The sequence below is a fragment of the Narcine bancroftii genome, chromosome 6 (genome assembly GCF_036971445.1).
Source record: "Narcine bancroftii isolate sNarBan1 chromosome 6, sNarBan1.hap1, whole genome shotgun sequence".
Classification (NCBI taxonomy): domain Eukaryota; kingdom Metazoa; phylum Chordata; class Chondrichthyes; order Torpediniformes; family Narcinidae; genus Narcine; species Narcine bancroftii.
Genome location: NC_091474.1, coordinates 159,786,898 through 159,800,288, shown reverse-complemented (window position 1 = coordinate 159,800,288; position 13,391 = coordinate 159,786,898). Strand labels below are relative to the sequence as shown.

Below are 13,391 nucleotides of genomic sequence, written 5' to 3'. Positions count from 1 at the left end.
CATCAATTCATAACTTTGTGATTGTAATTCTTGTTCTTTCTGGAAGAACTTTATTTTCCTTGAGCTGCTTCAACCAACTTCCAATGACAACCCCCGCCATATGCCACTTCCAGTTTCTACCCAACCATGTGCATTGCATGCTAGGGAAGGTAGTTTGTATTTGCACACATAATAACACATCTTTCCCCTTTAAAAAAAACATTCTATGATCCATCTCTTTCCACCAGTTGCAACTAATGACTTCTAGCTTCACAAAATCTTTTAAGTTCATTCAGGGCATCCACAAGATTCAGCGGAAGTTTAGAAATCCGAGGAAGTTTTTTCCTTTTCCAGTTTATCAGAAAATTCACATACAGTTACCAATAGCTGTTGATTTTGCTGTTGTAGTTCGTCAACGTTACAATAGGTCACCAGATGATGAAAAATCACTTCAGACGAATTGATTACGTCAGCAGAACTAACTTCATCTTCACATGAAATATGCTTTCCTTATGCATCTTCTAGTTCCATCAAAAACAATCTATTCTGCTGTGAAAGATCTGACATTTGTATTTTGTATCTCTGATTCTCCCTGTTTAGTGCATTTTTGTGAATGGTGATCTTCCTTCATAGAATCTTCTAATTTAGCTGGGAGATTTGCCACAGTCTTTTGCACACGTTCATATTCTTCCTGCTGGCGCTTCAGAAGTGGAGCTTTCACTTCCACTTCTTTCACAATTTCATCCAACTATTTATTCACTCGCTTATTTTCCTGTTTTGCCGATAGCATTTGATCTTGGGCTTCAACGTATTCATTATACAACTCTGTGAGCTTCATTCCTGGCTTCACAATCTTGGCCACAGCTGCTGCAGTGGGTGACGTAGCTGCCAGTTCCTTTGTTGATAGTGTGGCAGCTCCTTTAAGCTTTGTAGTTCAAAGAAGATGGTTTGCATTTTCCAATTCTTATCATGAAGAGACTCTTCAAATTGTTTTCTTAAGAGTTCAGATTCTTGCATTGATATATTCTTATCTTCTAATGCAGCCATTCTTTCTTTTAGATGCAGCTGAAGTTGCTCATTAGAGTCAAGCTGACTCTCTTAATGCTACTCTTTAGCTTTTGTCAGATCTGCAATTCATTGGGCAAGTTCAGCTTCTACTGGTAATGTTTCAGTTTGCTTCATTGTTTGCTGCAGTTTCTGTTTAGCAAGTTCCAGACATTCCTGTAACTGTCTATTTTTGTCTTCTAGCTGGCGTAAAAAGGCATCCTTATTTGCCAACTCATTTTCCAGTTTGTCATTCATGTCATGTAATGAGGTTGATTCTCTCTGTACATTAAGGTATCACTTCTCCAATGTAGTTATCCTTCCTTCCATGAGTGTTGTGTGCTTATCTTCGGCCTATGAAGCCACTACAACAACTCTTTTCACCAGGTTGAGCTTTTCACATGCACACAAACCTAATAATGGCTGCACTCCCCTTTCTACTATCAGCTATGTCTTTAGTTGCCACCCTTTGAGTTTGAAGGTGACCATTCAGCCCTTTTTACTGGAACATTCTCTCCAGTGTAGCCCGCCATGTAATTTCACAGGATAAATCTTGCTCTTTATGGTGAGGGTCTTGTAATCATCCAAAGATAACCGATTTACCTGGGCTCCGGTGTTGAGTTTAAATGGACTTGTTGTCTCATTCACAGTCACTGGAACGATACATTCTGTTTTGCCAGCATCAGTCTGAAGTGAATCCACAAATAATTACTTTTTTTTTAATCCACTGTGTATACCTTTCTCTTGGTATGCCCTGCTTTGCAGCACTTTGCAAAATGATTCTTCTTCCCACATTTATAGCAGGACTTTCCATAGAACTATCTTTGGAATATGAATTTGTAATGAAATTGTTTTTTCTTTAGTGTCTATCCTGTGCAACTCCTTAGCTCATGCTCATGTGGTCTCTGCTGCCCTACACATATTCACAGCCTTTTCCAGAGTCAAATCTTTTTTTTCATACAAGTCTTTCTCTAAGTCCATTATTTGAGTTTCCACAAATTATTCTATCTTTAATGAGTGAAATTTTCAAATCTCCAAATTCACAGGACTTGCTCAGTGTGTGAAGCTTGGCTAAGTATTGGTCAAAGCTCATACCTTGTTTCTGATCACAGGAGAAAAACTTGAATCTCTCAAGTGTGACATTTATAGTTGGAACAAAATGCTCCTCAAATTTTGTCATCAGAGTGTCCAACATGAAAACGATCTCTCAATTTGAAAACTGTTATGGATGCCCAAGGCACCTTCATTCATCATGTGCAGAAACATAGACACTTTCCATTTTCCTTCCTTCTCTCCCATTTCCACTCGGTTCTAAATAAATGTTAAATCACTATTTGAAATGGTTCCAATTATCAACTAGATTGCCTGTAAAGTACATTGGTGTGGGAGGTCTTAGCTTATCCATACTTATGAACCATTGTCTTCCCTTACTCATCCAGACACCTCTGACATCATGCTATGCTTGTTCTTTTAAGAACAACTTTACTACATGGGTGTAACAATTAACAGATTTTATTTTCCTTGAGCTGTTTCAAGTGACTTCCAATGACAACCCCGTCATATGTCACCTCCGGTTTCTGCCAACAGCAGGCATGACATGCTGGGAAATGTAGTTCCTATATATGCATGTAGTAGCATATCGCCATATCAAATAAATTAGAAAGATTTTGAGTTTATGCCTCTTTGATTCTCAATCACTTCCTCCCTTCCTTTTCTCTCTCTGCCCTTTTTATCTCCTTTATATGTTTTCTTCTGATTCCCTCTACTTTTTCCCTCCTCTTTCCAAGTTCACCAGTTCTCTTGTCCTCTTCCCGAGTATCACATTTTAAACCAAACTGATTCATATTTCCTTCTTTAGAATCTAGTAGTATTCCAGACAAGGTTAGATTGTTTTATTTCTTGCTCACAGATGCTGCCTGGCCGTCTATATATTTTCAGAATTATTATTTTTTTAAAAATTTTGAGTATTTGTCAGTTTTTAACTTTCCAATAGAAACACATTGAATTGTTCAAAAATAATAAAAAATGTAACGTGTCAAATGTACTCGACTTAAAAATGCTAGTGCTAGAGAGTGATTATTAAAACACTATTGCATGGAAACAAATCACCGTTTCTATTCATTGCTTGACACAGCCAAATGATAAACTGATGTATCAACATATACTGTATTTCAGAAAATAAATTAAACAGTGGCTCATCTGTACTCTGTTGTGGTCTCATGAAATCCGAGTAAACTTGTTTCTGGAGCTTATTTTGTGTAATTTGTACTTTAGTAACTCCTGAAGAAACCAATAATTATTTAATGTTAAAAATTAATACAGAGAAAATTTACATTAGTTCAACATTTTTCCTGTAGTCGCAAATTGAGCTTCAACATGAGAAGAAACTTCATCCAACACCTGTCTATTGTTTTATTACCATACAAGTGAATAATTTAGATCTTTCTTCAGTGAAGTTGAAAATGTAGGGAACTATTCTATGTCTATTAATTATTATGATGTCCATATAAATACATGTTGAGCATTTTCATTGTTTAAATTGTGGGGAAGACTTCATTTATTTGCTTATAATTGAAGTTGTGGATGGGTTACTTCTTATAAAACTTTGCAGAGTTTGAAAGTATGCAGTATGATGCAAAGGCATAAACAGAATCAAGATTTGTCTATATTTTCCAGCTGGTGAAAGGATTTTGCATCTTGTATCTCAGCTATTTATCTCCTTTCATCAGATTTAACCTGATGAGAATATTCGGTGTTTGTATATCTATTCCAATGGTAATGTACAGTTGAATAAAGAAATACATTGTATGATAAAGATCTAAAACCATAGCATTTGTTTCATATTATTTAAGCTGTATTTTAAAGGTTGGCACAATTAGTGTAGCGGTTAGCGCAACACTGTTACATTAACAGAGACCCTGGTTCAAATTTGGCATGTCTGTAAGGAGTTTATATATTCTCCCCATGTCTGCATGTGTTTTCTCTGGGATTCCAGTTTCCTTCCACCGTTCAAAAAAGTATTGGGGTTGTAGGTCAATTGGGTGTAATTTGGCGGCATGAGCTCATAGGCCAAAAATGCCTGTTACCATGATGCATGTCTATATTAAAAAAAATCCATATCAAACAATATTTCAAACACTTCCAATAAACTTCATCCTTTTTGATTGAAAAATATCTCACAGGTTCTCTGGTGTCTAAGCTTGGAAATTTTTAGACATACAGCATGATAACAGGCCATTTCGGTCTATGAGTCCGAGCTGCCCAATTTACACCCAATTAACCTACAACCCCCAGTGGGAGGAAACCAGGGCTCTGGGGAAAACCCATGGAGACCCGAGGAGAACGTTCAAACTCCTTACAGATAGCACGGGATTTGAACCCCGGTCCCAATGCCTTTGGAACTTGCCCAATGCCTTTGTCAAGGCATTGTGCTAACCGCTACACCAACTGTGCTACCCTAATATAGTTCTAAAATGTTGGACATGGACTGAGGAGACTTGCAGGCTCACTCCTATAGTTTTGATCTCTGTGCCAATCAATCTGCGAGTTTCTGCCTGCTGCAGTGATTGAGCAGAAAATTGCTGCCAAGCGCAGGAATGCTAAGCCCAGTTTGGACACTATTTTAACTGAATTTTCTATCCAGATGCTCTCCATATTTGCCTGCTTTAACTAGAGCATTAGTCTCAGAGAGAGCAAACTGTCAGGGGCTCTTTAAAATCACCACTGAGGCCCTTGTGCTGGGTGATTCAAAAAGAGCAGCTTTCAGGGAGATGCGCTTAGCTTGCATGTAAATAATTGGACAAATCCTGCAAATGGAGCTTATGTGAGGAAGTGGGAGGTGATGTACTTTTATAAGAGGAACTAAAAGACTGATTATTATCCAAGTGAAGAGACTGGGAGTGAGTGACATTTAGAGATATCTAAGTGTTCCCAGGTGAGTGAGATTTGTTGTTCTGATTCCAACACCCAGTCATTCCCATGTGATGATCTTCCAACCGGCAGGGAGTTGGTTATATCCCCTGCTGATTAGATCCCCTGCAGGCCCACCTTCACCTCTCTCCAAATTGTGCTCTTGTGAACAATTCCTTCATGCAGCTCAGCAAATAACCTTCCCTACCTTTTGCTATTGTAACAGCGAATGACGCAGGGGTCTTTGACGACCTCACCTGAGGTTGGTTGCGGAGGTTTGGCTCTAAAGAACAACCAAAGAATGCTTGTGATAGTCACCTGTTGAGTGAGAGTTTCACTCGGAAGTCCATTTTGCAGTGCTACCTCAAGAATGAAAGGCAGCAGGAAGCACGATAAATTGAAGTTTGATACCAATGATTAGCTTGGGAAAGGCCAAGGCCAAGTCCAAGTCAAGTTTATTGTCATCTGTTTGGACAAGTACAAACGAATGAATCAGTGTTCTCTGGTGCTTGGTGTGAAACACGCAGATACACAACCAAACATTACACACAAGCAGACAAACAATACATATCCAGGACAAGTATTCATTATACAAATAAATAAATTTTGTTTCATGAATATGAGATTCTCAGATGGTTAGTGTGACCTGTTCTTTTGGTTGTTCAGCATTCTCCCTGCCATGGAAAGAACTTACTCTTCAGCCTGGTGATGCTGGCTCTGATATTGCGAGGAGCTGAAGTGCCTGCTGCAACATTGTGCCTCACCATTATTTTTCCCCCTTTCAATTTTTCCTTTCTCACTTTTCACATGTACTTCCATGACTACCATCCCCAGTGTCCTTTAATTCAGGCAGCAAGGATCCCAGCTGAGGCAAACCTATCTTGTTTGCATCTACTGGCACGAGTTGCCTGTAATTTTCTCCTGCAAGCAGATTGACCAGAATCAACGTTAGGACAAGAAAGAAACTGGATCCATTGGTCTTCTTTTCATGCGCAAATCATGTGTGGAAGTGGTTTTGCCCAGTCTAGATTGTGCTGCCAGTAGTTTCCAGGTGAAGTTGTGGCCATCAGGAAATTGGTCCAGGCACTTCAATGGGCAACTCAAATCTTTTGCAGGTGAAGGTCATGCACAGGAAACTTTTGTCATCTTAAATTGGAGCTTTTGAGGCGTAATCTATGCCGTTCATTGTTCAATCACAGTACAACTGTGTTACCTTGTAATAATTGTCTCTACTTCAAAGGACGAGCTACAAACAATGGGAGTCCTTTGGAATTCAATGCAGGCTGGCCAGGTGCATTCCAGAGTTAACAGAGTTTGCGTTAGCTAACGATAATTGCTCCCCAGCAGTTAGCTGCTGAGACATTCATTCCAGTGCTGACACTGTTGGCAGCTCTCCACTTGCAACTTTCAAGTTGAAGCATGGTAGGATCTGTAGCAATGCCAGCATCTACCACACCAGTGGCAATTTTGTGTGCAAAATGAAGCATCTTCATGAGGATATATTTAATAATTTATACAGAAAAAATAAGAAAGACAAATATCAGAGATCATGATATCTTTTAGTTACGTTACATAGCTCAATGGCCCTGATGGAACAGCACCTGGAATAATGCGTATGTCTGGTCTTCCTACCTAAGCAAGGATACTCTTGCAATGGAAGGAGTGCAGCCAAAGTTCACCAGATTGATTCCTGGTTTGGTAGATTTGTTGTACAAGGATAAATTGAGCATACTGGGATTTTCCCCTCTAGAGTTTAGAAGAATGACACAAATAGCACAAATTTCCTTCAGGGCTTGGCAGGGTAAATACGGGAATTATATTTTCCCTGGCTTGAGTGTCTGGCACTGAGTGGGGTTGGGGGCGGGGGTGGAAAGTGAGGGGTGGTCACAGACTCAAAGTAAACGGAGTGAAATTGAGGACGAGAAGAAAAGATATTTCTTCCTGAGTAGGTAATGAATCTTTGGATTTTTTTGCCTAAGTTGACCATGGAGGCTGAATATTTTCTAGATAGAGTTTGGTTGATTTTTAGATATTCAGGGAATTTAGGATATAGGGTTAGTATGGAAAAGTGGTGAAATGAAAGATTAGTCTTAGAAGAGTGGGCATGAAAAGCAATTTAAAATGGTCTTAATGTATTTGTGTTCTAGTTTCTTTCCTTTCTAATACCTTATATATACATTTGAAAGTTCTAGTGTTAACTCAGGGTCTCCTGTACAGCTGCTGTCTTATTGGTGGAAGACTGTTCTCCTTCCCTTTATGTCTGCATGGATGTTCTTGGTGACCCATGAGGACCTCATACGATTGGCCAAAGTCAGGTGAATTACACATCTGGTGTGGTTGCCTGTGTGGCATGGGAGAGCCTGATTGGTCTGGTGGGAAGGTGAAAAGGTGCCCTCATAGGAGGGGCAAAGCACATATATTTTCTGGACCTACACATCAAGTGATTGTTCAGGGGATGGGTAGACAGTGACCCAGGAACCTTTAAGATCCAGAACCAAAGCATTATTTTCTGGTTCTGCTCCTAAGCTAGTTAGAACCATAGAACACTGCAGCACCAAAACAGGACATTCAGTTCGGCCCATCTAGTCTGAGCCAAACTAATCCCATTGACCTGCACCCAGAACATAGCCCTCCACACTCCTCGCATTCATGAATTCATTCATTTTTTTCTTAAATCTTTGGTTTCTGGTTGGCATATTCTGACATCTGGTTTCTGGTGTTGCCATTTTTCTTCTTGGTGCAAATTCCATGTGCATTGCACACAATGAAAGGTGCAGTCAGCTGGTGGTGGTGTGAAGGGGAGGGAAAAGGTACATGCATCACTACTCTTGCAGATGAGATTGAAGTTCCTCCATGTAATTTCTCTGCTTTTGCATCAGATGGATCTGTTTGCAGGTAGTATCATCCTGCCCATCCAATTATTTACATGCAGGAGAATTCGTCTGTCCATATGCCACATCGCTCTGCTCACACAGAACATCAAGCTCTTCATGTGCTTGCTTCCTGGAATATTGCAAGCTGATCATGGGTAGAATCACCCGATGGAGGCAAACTTTTCACCAATGGCATCTTGCTTCTCATGAAGAACAGTAAACAATTCATGTCTGACATCTCTCTGCACAGTGAGATCATTGAACTCTTTCCCAATGGACTTCACTGTTCTTTTAGAGGTTCAAGATATTGCAAGGTAGCAGAGACCACACCTTCAGTTGGATCCGGAGGAGGAGAGAGGTGACAATCATAACAGTGACCAAAATGTGCCATTGAGCCATACGTTCTAGAGCACCGCACAGAAAATTGCCCAATCATAAGGTTATGGGTGCAATTGTTGGAAGCAATTCACATCGTCTCCTCAGTAGCTGTCAACTGTATAATCCCTGGAATAAAATTAGGTATGGTCCCCTGGCTTTGCATAATTTTCTATGAGAGCTCGGGGATGGGGTCCTCCCAATTTCATGTCATCTCCTGCATTCTATGAGGCAAACATGATCAATTGCAGCCATATTGCTGCATCCCCATATAACTCTTGTTGTACTCCTCACAAGAGACCTCTGAGACAGCACATCAGTGTGAATATTCCTCTGGTGAGGATCTGCCTCAGGTACCGTGTAACCTGCTCACTGGTGCCCGGTGTATATCCCTGTGGTGTGCTACCCTCTCACCTCATCACGGTGCCTTTCCACGAGGTGAGGTCTTAGGCACAATTACATCATTGACAACATCACCTCTCTTCTCTTCTACCTCTATAGACCTTCTACATCTATGCTACCTCCATCTCTTCTGAGACGGAACTATTAGAAGACCCTGCAATTACAGAAGCAAAATTTTCACTTGTAACAATGGCTGATAACCCTTAATTTTGCTGGGGGTGAACTCAGAGTAATGGAAGCTTTCCCTGGTGATTGAACCAAAGGGGGATGGAGAATCTCAGTGAGAATGTGTCAGTGAGTGGTCCCTCTGTTTGAGGTGCAGTGTAGTCTTCTCCAAAGATGTTAGACATGAACATGGATGAGACAAAGGAGGTGATCATGGACTTCAGGAGAACCAGGCATGACCACTCTCCACTACACATCAAAAACTCTGTAGTAAAGAGAGCAGAGAGCACCAAGTTCCATGAAATTCACTTAACTTACAGAAGATGCTATAGCCTTGAACCTTCACTCCATCCTGACCCATTTGGAGAATAATGCCTCATTAAACCTTGCTGCTGCTCGCTGTCTTCAAGTTGGCATTTAATATCATCATTCCCCAATGGCTGGTGAAGAAGTTGTCCTTGCTGGAACTTAGCACCCCTCTCTGTAACTGGATTCTGGACTTCCTAGCGTAAAGACCACAATGTGTCCAGCTCAGTAGCAGAGTATTGAGCACCATCACGCTGAATACTCATGCACCTCAGGGCTGTGTGCTCAGCTCACTTCTGTTCACGCTACTGACCCATGACTCCATTGCCAGATCCAGATCCAACAGTGTCATCAAGTTTGCAGATGATTCAACAGTAGTCGGCCTCGTCACCACCAATGATGAGTCACACTACGGAGAAGAGGTGGAAAGTTTCATGAAATGGTGCAAGAGTAAAAACCTGAGTATCAACATGGTCAAGATGAAGGAGAAGATCATGAACTTCAGGAGGACCAGGAACGACCACTCTCCACTACACATCAACAACTCTGTAGTGGAGAGAGTGGAGAGCACCACTTAACTTAGTGACCTATCGTGACATCTCCTTAGTGACATCTCCTCACTCATCAGGAAGACTTAGCAATGACTGCATTTCCTCAGAAGATTGGTGGGCAAGGCTACCAGCCACCACTATGTAAACCTTCTATAGGAACTCCATTGAGAACATTGTGGATGGCTGTATCATAGTGTAGTATGGTTGCTGCAGAGAAATGGTTTGAGGTCAATCCACAGGACCAGTAAGAGTGTCAGAGAGGATCAATACAGTCTCCTTCCTCCCCCCTCCCACCCCATCAACTTGATCTACCGAGATCATTGTCTGAAAAGGGTGCACAAAATCATTGAAAACCTCTTCCACGCTGAACACGGCATCTTTCAGCGGCTCCCATTGGCAAGAGATACAGGAGGATCAGAACAAGCACCACCAGGCTGAGAAACAGCTTATTCCCACGGGCAGGGAGAATGATGAACGACCAAAAGAACTGGTCACACTTACCATTTGAGACTCTCATATCCTTGAAACAATATATATTTATTTAGTTGTACAGATGAATACTTGTCCTGCATATTTATCGTCTGACTGTATGTGTGTTATGTCTGGTTGTCTGTCTGTTTTGCACTGAGGATCGGCTAATGCTGTTTCTTTGGGTTGTAGTTGTACAATCAGATAACAATAAACTTGACTTGAAGATGGAGGATTGTGAATGACATTCCCATTATCTTTCCTAAGAAAACTTCACTCTGGGTGGGGTGAGCAGAAGTGTGAGTATGTGTGTGTGTTTCTCGATTCCTGGGAAAACTACTTTAGTTTCTGTGATCAGCTGCCATGCAGAGAGTCTTGTGCCTTTCTGTGATTTCTAGGAAGGAAAGTATTTTGGTGAGGTCCCATCTGGAATTGTGCAAGTGTGTTTTAAGCATTGACAAATACAGCCTGGAAAAATGACCTTCAGGACACCCAAACCCACACTAATCATCAACCAACTATTTTCACTGATCATATCATAATCCTATAATAACCTATTTTTTTCTTCTCAATTTGCCCTAGGGTTTAGCAATCATTAAGGCCCCAGGGAAATTTACAGGTAATTTAACCTAAAAACCCACGCCTTTGGGATGAGGGAGACAATTTATTCTAACCCAGGTTTGACTCGTGGTCATAGAGAAAAAAAGGAAACTACACCCACCCACACCTACACTCACCCACTCACACACACACACACACACACACACACCCACACCTACACTCACCCACTCACACACACACACACACACACACACACACCCACCTACACATCCACACACACACACCACTCAAGGTCAGGATTGAACCTGCATCTCTTGAGACAGTAGTCTATTAGCTGCACCATATAGTATGTTCTCCTGCACAGCTCTGCACAACAGCACTGTTTCCAACCTATGGTCAGCCAATTTCTTAAAAACTTCTGGAGTATCCAAATGGGTGTTAAAGGCCCACAGGATTAGGCTACAAAGAATGGGTGAAATTCTAAGGAATAAAAGAGGTCAAGTTTCTGATTTTATGTTCCTGGCAAGAATTCCATCTTCCTTGAGTGCTTATGAGAAATTCAAACACATATGTTGCATAATCTTTCAAGCATTGATTTAAATGTGCTGATAATCTTTTCCCATCTGTGCAGCCAGTGGGCGAGAATTCCATCTGGGATCCCAAAGTTAGGAAAGATGCGTGTGTATGACCAAAATTCCCAGACTTTTAACCATCTTATGTAAGTGCAATAGCATGCAGGAGGGAGGCCTCTTGTGTGGGCAGCATGCTTGATGTTTGTGGCTAACCACATTCAACAGGTCATAGGGCTACAATCCAGAATGCCTTAGTGATACATTTGGAAAGTAGATGAACAGTTTTACAGGGCTGGACACTGTCAGCCTGGGATGTTGTACTAAGCTCTGGAGAAGACAGTGCAGTAATACTATGCAAAAGGTGAGAACATTTACTGTGGTAAACTTAACAGAAAATTATTCCTTCACTTACTCCCAGGCACATTGCACTAATGAAGCATTATTAAGTCAGGCTAAGTTGGTGGTACTCTTGAATTGTGTGTGACCTTCAGCTTGAAATGGATTCACTATTCTCTGGCACGCTTCCTGACAAAGCACCGCATGAGCAGCATCTGGGAAAGCTGCTGTTCTGGAAATTGTTCCAGCCATTTTAATGTTTGCAAAAATATGACTATTTATTTGTGATTAGCAGCTCTTTAAGAACTCTTGCTTAGAATAATTTGTCTCCTGAGCCTTGTACATAATGCACTGCATCTTGGAGAACTACACTTTCACCAGATTTAACTGATCCTGTAGAGTGATAGCTCGGCACAATCCAAACACATGAGTCACCATTAGTATTGTGAGTCCATTATGTTTAACTATTTTGGGAAAAGGTATTTTAATTTCAGATGGTCAATATTACAATTGAAAGTGACTTTGCACATTTTGAAATGTATTTGTTTTGCACAGAACAACCATCATTTTTTTTTTGGTGTCTGCTTATGCTTCCTGGTAATATGCCGCATAATACATTTTGAAAGGGTTCAAAGGAAGAGATTCCCATTTTCAGGAAGAAAATAAATACTAAGAGGGATTGAAACTACACATTTCTAAGAATTCAGTGTCAAAAAAGTTGTTTATGATTGTAACTTTTTCATAATTTTATGAAGTAACAAGTGAATTAGGAGCAATGTGAAATCTAGAACTGATGACAGAGATATTGTGAACAAAAATTTTAAAAAACTTTTACGATGAAGAATTACATTGTGTCAATGTTTACTAAAGAGGTAGTTTTAATATTTCCTGCAATTAAATAATGAACCATGTTTTAATATTTCCTGCAATTAAATCATGAATCAGGAATAGGAATTATTGGAAACAATAATTGTAGTCAATAAAATAGTTGCATAAAGGATGTACAAATCCCATGGATTAAATGTGATTTTAAACATAGATGAGAACATGGCAGGCACCTTAATATTCTAACATTCTTGTGATTTGGGAATGATTTCACTGTTTATAAATACAAGTGAGCAAGACGTGAATTATATTTCAGTTAGCCTAACATCTGCCATTAGGAAATTACCACAGTCCATAATTAAGTCTGGAGAGCTTGAACATGTTAAAAGAGAGTTAACGTGGATTTATAGTAGATAAATCACGCCTGACGCATCTGATTGAATTTTAAATAAATAAGTTGATTAACATACTGGACAGGAAATTGTCTATGAATGTTATTTACATAAATGTCCAAAAGCATTTAATACAGTTCCTCATAAGATGGTGCTAGTAATTGTTGAAGTTCAGGAAAATTAATAGAGATTACTGACCTAACTCTAAAATAGATTGTATGGCAGGAGACAGAGAGAGAGGAAAATGAGCAGGTCATCTGTTGGCAGGATGTGGAGTCTCAGACGTACCTGTGCTTCAACTGTTCACCATATTTATGAATAATTTAGATGATGGGAGAGATGGTAACATTTTCAAAGTTCTGAATGAGCTGCATTGCAATAGTAAAGATTGACAGATAATATTTCAGAGAGAATAAAGGTTCAGTAAATTAATGTCAGATTATTCATCTTGGACTTAAAACAAAAATATAATAGAATACTTTAATAAAAAGCCAGAAATGCTGTAGCCCAACAAGATCCGAGGATCCATGCACACTGACTATTGAACTATCAGACAGGTAATAGTCAAAAGTCTAATTGAATGCTAGTCTTTGTTTTGGAGATTAGTGGCCTGGGTGGGGATGGCAAAAATTT

The 13,391-nt window shown here is 40.1% G+C and overlaps 1 pseudogene; it reads right to left on the bottom strand.

The window, feature by feature from the left end:
• Positions 1-203: 203 nt before the first annotated feature.
• Positions 204-2,218, bottom strand: LOC138737350 (nucleoprotein TPR-like; annotated as a pseudogene).
• Positions 2,219-13,391: the final 11,173 nt, after the last annotated feature.